The following is a 15,610-nucleotide window of genomic DNA, read 5'->3' as shown; positions in this document are numbered from 1 at the left end:
CGCTCCCAAACCGATCGCTATCGTTTTCTTGCTTTCTTGTTGTCTTGAATTGTTATAGAACGGCTTTATTTCAGGTATAGTTGGTAGGATGAAGCCTTAGTGGATATAGCAAGTGTGCCGGGAAAGGAGGTGATTGACCTTGGCAGTTCATAACCATTTCTCGTTATAAGAAAGATTCCTCCGATCACTATACATGTGATTGGACTAGTTCATTTCGTTTCTAAAGAACTGAGACTGTCCAGAATCGGGCTAGAAGCACTAATGGCAGTCTACTTGGACCTATAGATAGGTTTATGGACTAGTTAATTATGTTTAACAAGAAGTAGCCTTTCCTTAAGCGTCCGTTCACCTCAGGCAATGAATACGGATTCCCTTGCTTCGTAGACAGGGTTTGTGTGAAATGAGCAGCTTAGTAGGGAAAAGCAAATTTTTTATCTCAACTCAATAGGTCGACCCGAGCCATCGCTATATGGTATGAGGAGTATGATAGCGCGAATAGCACAAGGAGGAAAGAGGGGAGGTGACATTGACTTTTTGAGTTTTCTAAGATTTCCACAGTACTCCAACTACTGCTAGCTGATCCATTCAAAGACCGGGATTCCGGACCTTACTACTCTTATTGAACTACCCAACACCCCTTGCTGTTCTCGCTGCACCATCTGTTGTCCGCTGCTTGGCTTGCTCTCTGGCTATCGGGCTATGCTTGCCGCCGAAAACCGAACCGGATTGAGAGTATGGTTTCCTGGGACTCCATAAGACAAGTACTTCGTATGGTATTTTATCAGCCTTTCCTAATTACTTATCCTAAAAAGGACCTTACCCAAGGGCTCAGATCTAGCCTAATTTCATCCACAAACAATGCCTACCACGGCTTAGGAAAGGACTACTAATGGTGTGGTGTAAAGGCTTAGAAATACAAGCTTATGAAATTCAGGGGGTAGGTAAAAGGGCAAATATTTTCTTTCTAGTTTGACCCTAAAAAGAAAGAGACGATATTTAAAGTTTTATGACCTGATTATGATTGGAACAATTTCAAGTTTAGGGGTCAAATCGGAACTCGGCTAAAGTTCAATGACCTCCAGGCATTTACCGGACTAATACCTTTTCGTCTAGTTCTTCTGGTGCAGGTATTCTATTCCAGTGAAAGCCAAGGTAAGATTGAGTTAAGGTGGGTCTTCTAAGGTTGGAGCGAGGCTATGATTCTTCGATTGCTAGGACTGCTAGCATGCTTAGAGGAATAAGCGATGCCATTGATTCTGTTGGAGGAAGATTCGCAGGATAGAAAATGGATTTTGTTGAAGAAGCTCTTGCTCACGAATCCCTTTCAGATGGAGAATATGCTGTTTAGCTTGGGACTAGGGTTTGTGATCCTTCTCTTAACGGTAGAACAAAAATAACAAAGGAGCTCCCCTAAACAAGCTGCGGAGTGGTAGACCATTGCTTGCTTTAAAGACGGGATGGTAATTTCCTAGGTCAAGATGGGTTCAGTGACCGAGGGTATCAATCTAAAGTAAAGAGCGCTTTCTTATCAAGTAGATTCGACTAGCTTTTACTTTCTTTCACGTCCTTCAGCGCTTGTTGAAATGCTTTATTCTTTTCTTGCTCTACAGCCTTTCTTTCCTTGGTTCGCTATATCAGTCCACTAGGAGACGAAAGAGAAGGAAGAGAGGTGAGCGCTCTTATTAATTTTCTTTCTCGATGCCACGAAAGGTCTACAAAGAAGTAAGGCTGTAGCTCTAGGTTTTGGGCTTGGAGTTCTAGTCCTAACCGATAGAGCAGTCTTGTCTACCTTTTTTGGTATGGAATGAAGGTAGGTGTCTATCTAGTCAGAATTTTAAGAACTTTCCTTTGAAATGAAGTCCGGTCAATCACTCTTACTTTCATCCCCGGGTCCAGGGTCATAAATTGTTACATCTCCGGAGATCAGTCCGGGTCCTTAACAGAATGAATATAGCCTTCTCAGCTATAACTGCTTTAACGGCTGTAAGTGCTATAAGCTGTTACCAGCTGGAAAGGCTATTTGCTTAACACTTGGAGTTCGATGTAGGTAACGATGTGCTCTAAGGGAAAAAATGCATTCTCTATTCCCATCCCGAATCTACTTATCGATACTAGTACAATCCAGTTCTTTCAGTAGGAGATGGCGATTGCTTGCCGGACAAGAGAGAGGTTATAAAATAGCTTGCTTGCGCTGGGCCCTGTTCACTACATACAATAGACCAGTGACCGTACTCGAGCTTTTTGCCTCTTCCTTTGATTGTGTTCCTGACCAGAGCAGACCAAAGAAGTGACGTGACCAGCTGACCTGCTTGTATGCCTGTTTCCGGTTGCTGTTCAAAGGGTAAAAGGACATAGGAAAGGGAATAGGTTAGAGACAGAGGTTAGGGACGGTTACGAGTGCCTGTTCTGGTTCTTATGAGTAGAATAAGAGGAGTTTCAATATTAGGAAAGGGATAAAATTGACTATTTAGGTTCTTAACAAAGGAGGCCCGGACGTGGGAAAGCAACAGTAAATAACAAGTGGACGTCAGCGGTGAATGCATTTACATTCATTGTAATATATTCTTATTCCCTTTGGGTGGTATACAAAGGTGGTTTATCTCGAGAGATGGATAAGGTAGCATGTCTAACTAATTGAGGAATTGCGACTACTTAGTCAAATCCATTCCCATATAAGACTAATGTCCGGAGATGGCTTGTGACTTGTATGGGTGGCAAGATGAAACTGACCATGCTCAACTTCGATCTAGTAGGGCATGTCTTTCTTCGTTCAATGCTTTGCCGGTCAAACATTTAATTAATATAGGCTGATGTCTTATAGTACAAGGGAGAAATAGGGGACTATAGGCTTACTTAAGAAAAAGATAATGCTTCCGACAACTGATTCAATTCCTTCAACAAAGAGGGCATTTGGCCTAACAGTGGATTCTTCCATTCTATGTGCGAGGAGGCCTAGCCTATTTGAACTCCGGATGCGAGAAAGTCTTATTTCAGGGTATTCTCCATCTATAATATATAGAGCATATTCTGATTCAATTGCGCTAACAGCTCCAATAGCCCGGTGGTAATGCCGATAGCTCTTCTTACATGAATTGCTTTAGGGATTGGATTTTTCTTCCTTTATCTTCGAGGCGAGACATATTCATATTATCCGATATGCCACTAGCTCCTAGAAAGATTCTTGGAAAGAGCAGGGAAGGGGCGTACTATATATTATAGGCATTGGTCTTCGAAGACCCTAGGGAGAGTGAAGAAGGAATGATTTGACTCCTATTAGCATTCCAAGGTGCCAAGGCAGTAGCACGCTTCTTAGATAGTAGGAATGCCTTTGACCAGTCATCTCTTCTTTGACAGTCTTTGAATAGCCCTAGTTCGTACACAAGGGATGTCCTTCTTAGTAAGCCTTCTTCTTAGTCTAATGCTTTCAAGACTCTTTCTGCTTTCAAACTTTCTTGCTCACACTCAAGTAATCCGATAGAGTAGCTCTCCATAGGTCAAGTCTCCCCCTCAGGAGAGTAGAATGCAACTACAACTGCCTTCAAAGCCTTACTACTACTGTCAGATCGAGGAAAAGAATGATAGCACCAATAGACCTTTTACGAGAAAAGCCCTTTAAAAAGGGCTGTTCGCTTGGAACGGTAAGATCAGGGAGATCGGAGGGATGACCGTCTTCGTTCGCTCCACCACGTGTTAAGCATATGGCGACTGTGACTGCTATTACAGATCATATGGTAACTCAAATTAAAAAGGACGAGAAGGGGAAAGCTTATGGATTGTCTGGGATTGGGATCGAGCACTGATTCACTCCCCCTCTTAAGCCCCACGCATCATTTTTCTTTTCAAGACACAAAAAAAAAAATAAAGAATTCTGTTTTATATCTACGCTCAATCGTGGACGTTTGAATAGAGTGATTCCGATCATTGCGTAAGCCGATCCGATCAGACTCTCAGTGGAATCGTATGAGAAAGAATCTTTTTTTCATTATAGAGTGAAGACGATTCTATCACACTCTTCCTCGTCTTATAAATAGTCTTCTGTTCCAATCAAAAGGGAAGGCAGGGTTTTTTATATAAATTCTTCCATCTAGTTTTAGCGAGCGATAGGCACTCGAAGAATCATCGTTCAAGGAAACATGGGTTATAGCGAAGAATTATGGCCAACGAAAGGAAATTGGTCACTGACAAGAACTACATCCCTTCGGCTTGCGTGTGGTTCCCCTTCTTGTCAATTTGGAAGTGAAGTCAAGGAAAGCAAGTCAGCTCTCCAATTCATTTTAAAGCAGTTTTCTTTCCCCAGGTAAGAGGTAAGGACTCTTTAAAATGGACAAGCTTCTTTCTTTCCTACGGGGATTTCCTGTTTTCTTACCTGGCTTAATCTTGCGTATTCTCTTTTGGCCCCCTCCTTAAATTAAGAAAGTAAAAGAAGCAAGGCTGATTTCAAATCAGATGGATGGCATTCGCATTAGAGTGTTAAGGCGTTGGGAAAATAATTAATAGAGATTGAGCTTAAGCGAGCTAGCCAAGCCTTGACCCTTACAGTAAGTGGGACAAAAGTGGAAGTGGGTAAGGAAAACTCCGTCTATTCCTAAAAGAAAGCCCCCAGCTCCTGAACAAGCTTCTGACGGAGGAGTGGTAGAAATGGTGTCAAGGGAAGGGGTACCCGTTCTAGATAATCGAAAAGAGTGGAAAAAGACGATTATCCATCAAGGGGAAGCAACTAAAACACGCATCAGGCGAGTAAGGTATAGGAGAAGAACATACTAATTATTTAAAAATAAGCCTGGAATAAAGAAAGAAAGCTCCTAGCTAGAGAGTGATGCTCCTAGCCTTACATAGACTTATGCTCTTCTCTTAGCTTAGCGCGCTCTAGCTTGATGCTCTTAGCCCACCTACCTTCTTTCTTGGCTTACCGAGCTCGAGTACACCCGCTCCCTACATTCATTCTCTTTTATAGTCTGATCATGGCATATGTAATGCTCATCTATTCTATAGTCAAAGCCATCCTTAGCAACGTGCCCCGGTTGTCATTTTGTCTTTGTGTGTCTGAATGGGACCTTTCCTCGTGAATTGCCTTCTTCGATCGAGGCATGATCAGGGGCAGGATTTCACTCTTGTACGGTACCAGCACGGGCCCTTTCTCCATATGGGTAATCCTTAGTATACTCAAAAACTCCGTTTGGTGGGTATGAAGTCAAGACCAAAATCTCCTCTTTTCGGAAGAGCGTGAAAACTTATTAACTATGGCTTGGTAGGGAAATGGGACCTTCCGACCCCTTGGGGCCGGGTACTTGGGATCAGAAAGGCTTAAGCTTGTTCTACGCTTTAAAAACTGAGCTTCACGGCGATCCTCGAATTAATTGGGAGGAAGCACCTCTTCAAAGCTACGTGAGTGCGGAACATGCTCTCTTCTTGATCTCATTAGCATAGGCCGTTGAGTCGACGCCTGCCATACCAACAACCCCGAAAGGATCAGTCCCAAGATGTCATGTCATTGATGAGTACATCAAGTTCGCGCTAGAAAAACAATACTCGTAGGGGCAATTCCCGCTTAGGTGTATCTACTTTGGATATATACTAAAGAAAACCAAACCTTACTATACAAGGGGCTTGAAAGCAGGAATGAAAGCTAAGAAAGGCCCCCTTCTCGGGATAGGTGGGCTCATCCGGACTACGTTTCGCCGGGATATTTTCTCTATCTATTCTATGGTGTATGACCAAGGTGTCCTATGACTACCACTTGAACGAGTCAATCGGAGGAGCGATCGCCGCTGCGGACATCTTTTGAATTGAAATAGAAAATGCCAGACCCTAAATCCATTTTTCTTTTTTGAAAAAAGGCTTCGAGAAACCGCCTTTGACAGTGACCAGAGGCCATCGGAACAGATCTCTCACTGGTATACCGAAAAGCAAAACAAAAAGAATTCATCCGAAGCGGCCGGTTCTCCCCTTTCTCAGTAGGGAACAATCCGGCCCGACATCCAGAAGTGTTTTGATTTCGGACATTGGACCGAAGCCTTTGCGCGTATAATTTCCATATATTGAGATGGATGAAGGGCTTCCGGCAAAGCACCAGGGGGTAGCTCCCGCACCCATTCCTGTACACATACACATGTCGGCGTAGGTAGCTGTGTCACGCTAAGTAACTGATAGATTCTCTCTCAATTTTATTGCCTTCCAGAGGTGTCTCTTTTGCAAAGAGGTTTGTTTTCTCTCCGGTAGTCAGTACTTGGGATCTTAGTTCTACATGATGCCGGAATTGGATCTACTATTAAGTATTGTTAAAGGACAACTGATTAAAGTCTGCAAAGATGATTCAAGCTTTCGTGAGTGGTTATGCCGGCATTTCCCCTTATCTTATTTATTCCTTACCGGATTCCATTCTTTCGGTTAGGAAGGATCTGTTTAATAAGAAGCAGCTATATCATCCGCAGCAGATCTTTTCGAAGAAAAAGCTATTGATGCTTTTGGACGTCTTTCCTTGGCACGAAGGCTATAAGCATCGATCTTGCCTTGGTGTTGACCCAAGGAGCGGTAGACGAGGCTTTCTCTGTTCACGACTCCGGTGATATTGAATTTTTCTTTGGCTTTAGCTGGGCACCTTGGCACTAGGATGTGAAGCTGTGAACAAAGAGTCTCTTGTCTCTTGTTAGACTGCTCTGGCTCGGTACTCTGTCGATTGGGTCTGAGGGTTGTTCCATCCACTTGGTCTTCTTTGTACCGTACCTAGAGAAAGGAGAAGATCGAATTAGCTCTGCTAAGGAATCGAAAGCATCCAATCAGCTAAGAGCATCAAATCAAACTCACAGGCTATAGACTGTGCCTTCCCGATCATCTATTGTCTCAGAAAGCCATAACCCGGCAAAGTCAGCAAGGAGAAGAATTCATTCCGAAGAAAGTAAGGCGGGCGTGAGAGCTTACTCCGCTGTTGGTGGTTGACTAAGTCTGTTGGAAGCAGTTTCAGAGTCGGTAGCTTCGATTGCTCAAGTGGAATCCGTTGAGTTTGCTGCTAACGTATATAAAGAAGTAGTAGTTCCCGGTTCAGGGCCATGAATAAGAAAGGAAAGTACCTATTAACTAGCTTCCTAGAGGCTATCCTAAGAACGATATATATACTATAATAAGGAGTACCCTCCTTCACAGCGAATTCGATAACACTTTCCAGAGACTTGATGAATGAACGAAGGCAAAGGCACACTTAACCTTGAAAGCGGATGGTGTGAAGACTACAAACTATGACTACTAAAAAGTGGAATGAAAGAAAACTACTGATTTGATTAATCTAATAAGAAAACTACAAAAAGACAAAGTAAATGATACATTCTGGTTCAATGTTATGAGAGGCGAACTCAAGAAAGAGTTGTCTTGCAATATTTATAGATTCAGACAAGGAAAGAGCCAAGTAAAAGCTCCTTGGGATAGGGTAGTGTCTAAAAGACACTTGTCTCCTTCTATTCTAATAGGCTGATGGATAACCGCCCCCTATTTGAACCTTGGATCTGATCCTCTTTGGTAACCGCCGGATAACTGATTCTCTGAGGAATTATCCGCTGTACGTGACTCCACGGTAACCTGCGGGTAACCACCATACCTCTGACTCCGCGAAGAGTCATCTGCTGCATACCTAAGACTCAAGATATGACCTTTGGAGCCTATAGGAGCACCCTCCAGTCTCTCCTGGAGCTTATTGATGGCTCCACAATTGAGTCTCGGTATTCAAGAGCCTGCTGACGTGGCGGCTCTAACATTCATCATGGGACAATCCAATATCCATACGTGGATGGGATATTATTGGTGTACACAGAAAGATTAAGAATCTCGTTCCCGCGGAATCTATTTCTGCCCAACCTACGGCAGAGAAGAATCCTATCATTTCTGCTACTCCGCTCAAGCCAACCTATTCCTTCCCCACGAACCTTGGATTATTATCCCAAGAGGGGGCCCCGGGCATAGTATAAAAAGGGCTATAGGCCGCTACCTGACTTCCCCGGACCTGAAAGCTCAATCTCCTTTCGTAACAACTTCCCTGGTATGACCTTCCTGAAGAATAGAATCCCAATCGTTTGAATCTAAACCTGAATCGGGAAACCTTTTTTTAGGGAAACTTCCCCTTTTTATACACCTGCCGGTCCGGTAACAAAGCCTGTCAACCAAGAGCGGAAAGAAGAACTGAAAGGTCACCTTTTTCGTTGTTAACCCTAGTTCTTTCGTCTTATTTTCCCTCCGGTATGAATCCTTCCCAACCCATAATGATGTTGCTTTTCCCTCTCACCAAGGGAGTCTTTGTTTCCCTTCCCATCGAGACAAGTTTCCCTTACCCGAATATCCAGTATGGGTTCCGGGCTTGACCGTAACGCTTTTGCCTACGCCTGTTGTTTAGCTTCCTACCCTGGTTCGCTTAGCTCCAGTACTCCCTTGGTTTATCTGCTTGAGGCTTATCGTCTTCTTTCTCTCATCCAGCAAACGAGTCTTAGAGCTATGAGTTTCAGAGTGAGATAGCCGTCTAAGTTTGAATGCTTACCTATTTTCATGCTTCCCGAATTGGAATAGCAGTCAATCTCAGAAAGCAAGTAATTTCTATCCGTACTAGTCAGTCATATGAAAGTTATCAAATTGGAGAGTATGGAAAGAAGCATCGACTGTAAGCGTTCTATCTTCATAGTCAAGATCTTCATCACCTCTGTTACAGAATGAATAGGGTAAATCAGTCTATCGCCTTCCTTACACTCTACCTTCTAGTTGATTCAAGCAAGAAAGGTCAGTCTATTGACTTGGGTACGAAAGATAGCTATGATTCGCATCAAGGAGGTATCAGAGCGGGAGTTGGTGAATCCATTACCGAGAATAAAAGAGCTCAGTTTTTTGTACCAAGCACGGGGTGCTTCTTTGAGACCGTAGATAGACTTGCGAAGCTTAAAAAAATGTATTCATAACACTGTTAAAACTCCCTCTACCAGCGGATCTAACTCTCTCTCTTTCTAAATATTATTATATTATTACACGTTCGGGATCTTCAAATGTATGTCGTAAGTAATGTTCGAAATCGGAGGAGTTTTCTTCTCTTTAATACTTCCTTAAAGGTGCGAAGCGAAAGCCTTTTAACCATAGTTTGAATTTCCTCCATATCTATAGGGATTCGCAGTTAATCATTCCCGTGTGCAATCTAATTTATCTCTCTGCATTTAGCTCTAGAAAGATTGTCGTAAAGTGATCACAGAACTTTCATACAACCGGGGTAGTTTCAAAGGCTTGAAGGAGCGTAGCCTTATTCAAAAGTCCTAAACCGTATTCTTGCAAACAACGTCTTTGTCCACCTTATGGCTCCTTTACCTTTCTCATCTCTCCCTTGGTGTGTGGGTGTGGATTTCATCGATGACTCGAATTCCCCCTATCCATATTATAGGGGGATGGTGGCATATCAGTGATTTGATTGCCTTGGCTGGATAAATCTCAAATTCATTCTCCACTATAGAGCTGTCAAATCAGAGTACGGAGGTGCGGCTGCGGCGAAAGAAGAATGCTTTTTTTTGTATGTAATATACCCCAAACCAGGCGCATTCCTTACTTCTTTTGGGAGTGGCATCGGTCCCGTTCATGCCCTGGAAGAAGATCAATTTCACATTTATGAGCCGAGTTTACACGATATTATGATCATCCGGTATTATAGGTAAATTAACCCTATATCAAATATAGTATATATATATATATATTAAAATATATATATATATATATATATAGCATAAGTGGGAGATGGTAGCCACCATGAAGTAGGTGGGGAGGGAAATTGATTCGTAAGTACGTGCAGGAGGTGCGGATTTCTGGTGAATGATGATTTGGAATAGCCAACTGTAGTAGTAGGCAGAACAGGGTCGGCGGTTGAGTTAGGCGCTTTCGCTTCTTCGGTTTCCGATTTTTCGCTTTCAAATAAGATATCTTCTACTGGTACGTACCTCGCTTTCTGGTACGTCCGTTGAGTTCTTTTTAGAGAGGAAATTCCTTTCATCTTGATCTCCGGCCAACCGGTCTTCTGTCCAATCAAATATCCCGGTCGAGCTGTATTGGGCAAACGCTCATCGGTCTGCTCTGTCTTCTTCATCCGTCCGTTGGTTGTTTAGCTAGGGAAGTTGATTCGATCTATTGGAAATTTCTCCTTAGTGAGAAGGTGTCTGAAATGTCTCTCATGGGCCAGTCCTTTCCAAAGTCTCGAAAAAATGCCTCATTTGCTATGGATTGAATGATACTTTATATTTAAAATATAGTGTTACATTTTTTATTTCGATTTCCTGCTTCTGCAAAGGGTGGAAAAGGCTCATCCGCTCTCTTCGGTTAAGCTGTCCACGACACGAATACCTCTTTCCTCTAAATATCTATTTCCCTTTTCCCGGTCTTTTGTCCTGTAACAGCAGTCGCATCTGGAATATCGAATCTAGCTCTTAGCTGGTCTGGTTCAACCCCTCTTCTGTCTGATGACAATCGGGAATACCTTGCTAGCGAAGTAAGCAAGAAAAGGGATGCCATTAGTTTGATTAAAAGGCACACTTCTATTTAGGAAACTGGAATTCCTTTAGTAAGATAGCTCATGAGTGACGCTTTCAAACCAGTTCCTGATTTCAGGAGTTTAGGAGTGCATATGAGTTTATGAGTGCATGAGTCAAGGTGCGCTTCTCTTCCAATCGAATATATTCTATTAAAGCAAAGCCAAGAAGAGAAGTATACCAGTTTGATGTTTCAAAAAAGTAAGTGGTTGTTAACCACCGAAGTCTAGTTGATGTTATTGATTAACTGTCTATCAATCTCATTCTATTCCATATTCTTTCTACTATTGATTCAACCTCATACTGCTCTTATAAGGCATAACGTAAACCTTGTCCTATTCCATGCTTCTGATTCAATTCCTGGTCCGCCCTCTTGTACTGATGTGCTTCTCTTCTATCTGGAAGCTGCGAATCCTTAGCCGTCGGGGAGTATCACACCGAGATCTAATCCTGCTTTCGTTGGTTATCTTCGACTGATGTGTGTGGTTCATTCTCACGAGAGTAGCCCACGTCCAATGACTCTTTGAAAGCGCTACGCCCCTGTACAAAAAAGGAAAGCCTTGCCTGCTTCTAATTGGGTTTGGCATTATATTCTAAGGAGCAACTTCCCCGTAGGCTCGATTCGGTTCCATCCTATACCTTCTATCCTACGTCTTATCACTCGGAATCGCATTCTATCACACTGGTGGTACTTCTTGTTGAATTAAAAGATTGGATGAGTCTTTCTGTACCCACCCGCCACCCCTGTTTGAGAGTGATTAAATATCAATAGGGGAGCCTCCTAATAAGGAAGTTGCTTCTTGGAAAAGCCTTTTCGCTGCCAAGCCTTTATCTTATTTGGTCGGGCAAGAATCCATCTCGGTTTAAGAATTCACCCAATTGGGACATCCATTCAGAACCTGAAACCATTACCAACGAAAAAAGAAGGTGTTATAAAGGGGCTTCGAAAGAACTCTTGAAAGAGGAAGGGCGAGCGAGCCTGTTAAGCTGCGATTGAGCCTAAGTCTTTCCAAAAAGGGTAAATTGATAAGTTCCCATAATAATACCTTTCTCATCGAGAATTTACAACAACTGAAACTTCAACTGATGCCCACGCCAAACGAGATAACTCAGTTGGCTTAGGATTCGTAATGATCTGGAACATCGGTTCAAGTCTTCTTTCCCGACCCGATTCCTTCCTTGGCTGTCATTTGCATATAACTAGCTAATGCTGCTGGGAATGCCCTTGGCGGATTCTATCTTCTCTTGGTGGAGTAACTTGCTTACAGTGCTTTAGGGCTCTCTCCACACAGGGCGTCAGTCGTGAATCCTATATATGCCTATATAAGAATATGGAAGGGGATTATCAAGTGGAAAAAGACCATTCGATTCGCCTTGACCGGATCACATAGCGTTAGCGGAGCGGTAAACTTCGCAGCAGGAGCAGTCTTTTACTTTACTACGGATAAACCGCGTTCACGTGGTCGGAAAAAAAAAACCAACCTTGCTGCTCGCTCAACGCGCGTTAAGTACTCCTCTATCGCGCTTGTGGAGCCTTTTTGAGTTGAGCTTAGCAGGAGCTTATCCGCTTCGGCTTCTTCTGCCCCCTAAGAAGAAAAACCCAATCAATCAATCAATCAATTAATGTGAAAGCAAGGGGGTAAGGGTAACGGAAAGATGAACTAGGGAAATTCATTCCGAGCTATGAAAAGGCCAGGTTCAAGAAAGCGGGCTAGGCCCAGAAGAGCTCTGATCCACTGAAAGACCCCAGGAGAGGCTTCCATCGCGCTGTTCAAGCTATCGTCAACCTTTACATAGGGCACGAGCGGTCTAAAAGGAGAAGCCCTTAGTTCAGTAGAAAGGAAAGACCTCTAATAAGCTTTCTTCTACGTCCTGGAATTCAGTTCTTTTCTCTATCTGCTCAGGAGAAGTGAAAATCGAGTGATCGGAAGAAGGAGCGGAGCGTCATGGAATAGGTAAATAGCCTCAACTAGTTTCCGTAGCGAACCGGTCTAAAAGTCAGGTTGTTAGGGGCTATCGGTCAATGAAAAGAAATGCTCTAAAGAAAGCTGAAGTGTGAAAGGAAAAGCAGTACCAATCCGCTAAAAAGCTTCAGTCGTAGCTAGCCCATCTTCGACGTAAGAACCGATTGATGAGCAGAAAAGATGAAGTAAGGTGCGGAGCGGGGATTCTCTCTTTTAATATAGCACAGAATAAGTAGACAGAACCAGGGGGAAGAAGGAGGGGAAGGGAAGGGACCGAGGGGCTAGAGCAAAGCAGGAAAAAAAGAAAAACCAAAAGGAAGGGTTCACTGAAGGGTGCCCTGAAGAGGAGAGTTGGGGCATTTTCACCATGAATGAAGGTTCTCGAAAGCGAGTGAAAGTCACCCTACCCTAAAGGGGAACGAAGACTCAGAGCAAGCATGAGAAAGTATACGATAGCACCATCTCTTCGCACTATGGGAGTTCCTTCTACTTGACCGGCTTATTCGTATTTGAATTTCCAGCCCCTCTATTGGTATTGTCGCCTTCCAGCCCGCCCTTGGGTTCCTGCCTTCTATTCACATAACATAGCCCTTCTTCCTTCAACGGCAACCGCAGGGGATATTCTAACAAGAGAAAGAGCAGCTCCCATTCCGACCGCGAGGTGTGAACTTATAAATGAAGCAGTTGATGCCCTGATCCCGGGAATAAGAGAACTTTCTCTTCCAGGTATTCACTCATCCCCTTTCAGTGGCAAGACTGAGTAGATAGCAGAAGTTTTTTCATTCCGGATCTTTGTGAAGCTTTCCCATTAGGGGTGTTCTCACCTGTGCTGTGCTATCAAGAAGAAGGAGCCATTTCCCTGGTGTAGGCTAAGCCAGAAAGAGAGAAAGAGAAAGAGAATGCTAAAGACTAGTTAAAGAAGAAGGCGAGCTAGCAGATGAGATAAGCGTAGAAATTCACCCGAGTAAGGCCGACTTCAAGTGGGTTTTTCCCGTTAAAAGAACCGCCTTCAAAGCGGATTTCCTCTTGCTTCGCCGGAGGGCGGGACTCCTAATATAATGCTATTCGGCAAATCTTCTTCTCTTTACTTAAAGTAGAATAAGAAGAAATCCGTTACTATGTCAAAAAAAACTCCTCTCCTCTCCCTCAAAGACAGGAATTGGTACTGGCACACTGAACCGAGACTAGTAAAAAAAAGGGGGCTATAACTAGTTGTAGCTAGCTAGCGCGCAACGGCGGAAAAGCCAGCAACTTGTTAGGAGTAGGTTTTGGCTTTCCTCTGTGAAGGACAAAAGTCTTTCATCAACTGCTATTGAATTTGAATCCGCTGTGAGGGATTCAGCTGATTGAACTAAGATTAATATGTCCATCATCGAAGACGACGCAGGTGGTATCCTTATCCTAAAAATAGAAGAAAGAAATGCCGCATCCGCTTTCAACGAAGAGGCTCTTTGCCACGAAGGAAAGGGTGCCAGTTGCTATGGAATCTCCTGCTAGCCTTGTCAAAGATTTTTTGTTCAATCAGACGATGTTGGAAAGAAGGACATAACAAGTACTAGTTGAGCCCTGACTGTTCTCCTAACCGGTGTCAAAGTAAGCGCCCTTTTCCTACCCGCTTACTGCTCGAGTAGGAGTTCTTGGAGATGAAAAGAGAGGAATGAGATCTTCTTTCAACGAGGTGGGGTGGGGCTGGTTAGAGCTTGACTATTATGCCTTCCATTTTTGGCTTCTTCCTAATCTTCTTATTGCATTGCGCTTTTATACCTGGAGAAGGAGGCTACGGAATAGTTGCTTGGCCCGTCCGTTCTATTCTTCTTTCGAAGACGAGACAACCTAACCAGAACTCTTATTAAAAACCTAAACCGTATCCGGTTTCTTATTCAAATTCTGCCTGTGATGATTCCTCATCTTATGTGGCATCCGTTGTTGCCTACCGTTGATTCAATAGTCTCACTTGGCTCCTTTCTTTAGATCATGGACTCCATTTCAACATCTCGTATGTGCTTCAATTGTCACAACCCCAGTAACTATTAAAAATGAAGAAAGGGCAATGAGTTTTGTTAGTGCGTGCCCATCCTATATCTTCCTATAGTCTGATTCTTTTCTTAGGTTTAGGTTCAAGTGTATAAGCAACCAAGTCAGTTGGAAAGGGTTTTGGGTAAGACAGAAAAAAAAAAACTCGACCTCGAAGGAAGCCTGCCCGACAGAACTATGGTTAAGCGCCTTCCCCCGAAACCGACATAAAGAAGGAACCGGTCCCCATGTCCCAGAGATGGATATGATTTTGATTGATTTGACGGACTCTTTAAGAGCCTTTTGAGCTCTTCTCTTCCCAAGCCAAACGTTGCATTGCCTTCGTCCTTACGGTAAGGCTGTTCATAGAGGGTAATTGAAGACTGCTTTTCCTCTCATTATTAGAGAGTGTCCAAGGACCCTTCGAAACCTTGAATGAATACCCTGGTCTGCACCACTAGATGGATGGAGAATTGCTAACTGGATAACATCTGATTGAATCCCCTATGAATGCCTGCCTTTCATGAATTCCCCCCCTTAAAGGCTGGAGTTGATCAACGGATACTGCTAAACCCTTAGTCACTGGACCGATCCCTATCTATGGTCGAATTGATTGGCCATATGAATCAAAAAAATCCCCTGGCCTATCTTGATTTCGAGGGAATGAAACTTTCCCAAAGAAAATAGAAAACGGATGGGCATTGATTTTTTTCTGCCTTGGACTGGCTGGTCATCCTGTCTTTAAGGCTGAGCGATAAGAAGAGTTTTTTCTTATCGGTGAGTCGATGCGCTGCCCCTCATGAACTACTATTCTTTCTTTTCTGGTTGCGGGTCGCTCTTTTTCGCCCGACCCTCTTTCATCCGAAGGCATCGTAACATATACATCAACGATCCAATAAAAGGAAAGATTATCCATCCCTTCGACTCTTCTTCTCCTATCCCTCAACTGCTCAACTAGATGGGCGGAGGATAAGGCATTAAAAAACCGTTGATATGTGGGGCGATCGAACCGACTCATCTACAACTCATCTTTGGCTTGTGGAGTGCTCTCTTTATTCTGTGTTCTTTGATTTCTCTCTTCTTTCGAATGGCAGACGCATT

Source organism: Vitis vinifera, mitochondrion (assembly GCF_030704535.1).
Source record: "Vitis vinifera mitochondrion, complete genome".
Taxonomy (NCBI): domain Eukaryota; kingdom Viridiplantae; phylum Streptophyta; class Magnoliopsida; order Vitales; family Vitaceae; genus Vitis; species Vitis vinifera.
Note: the sequence above shows the minus strand (reverse complement) of the source record.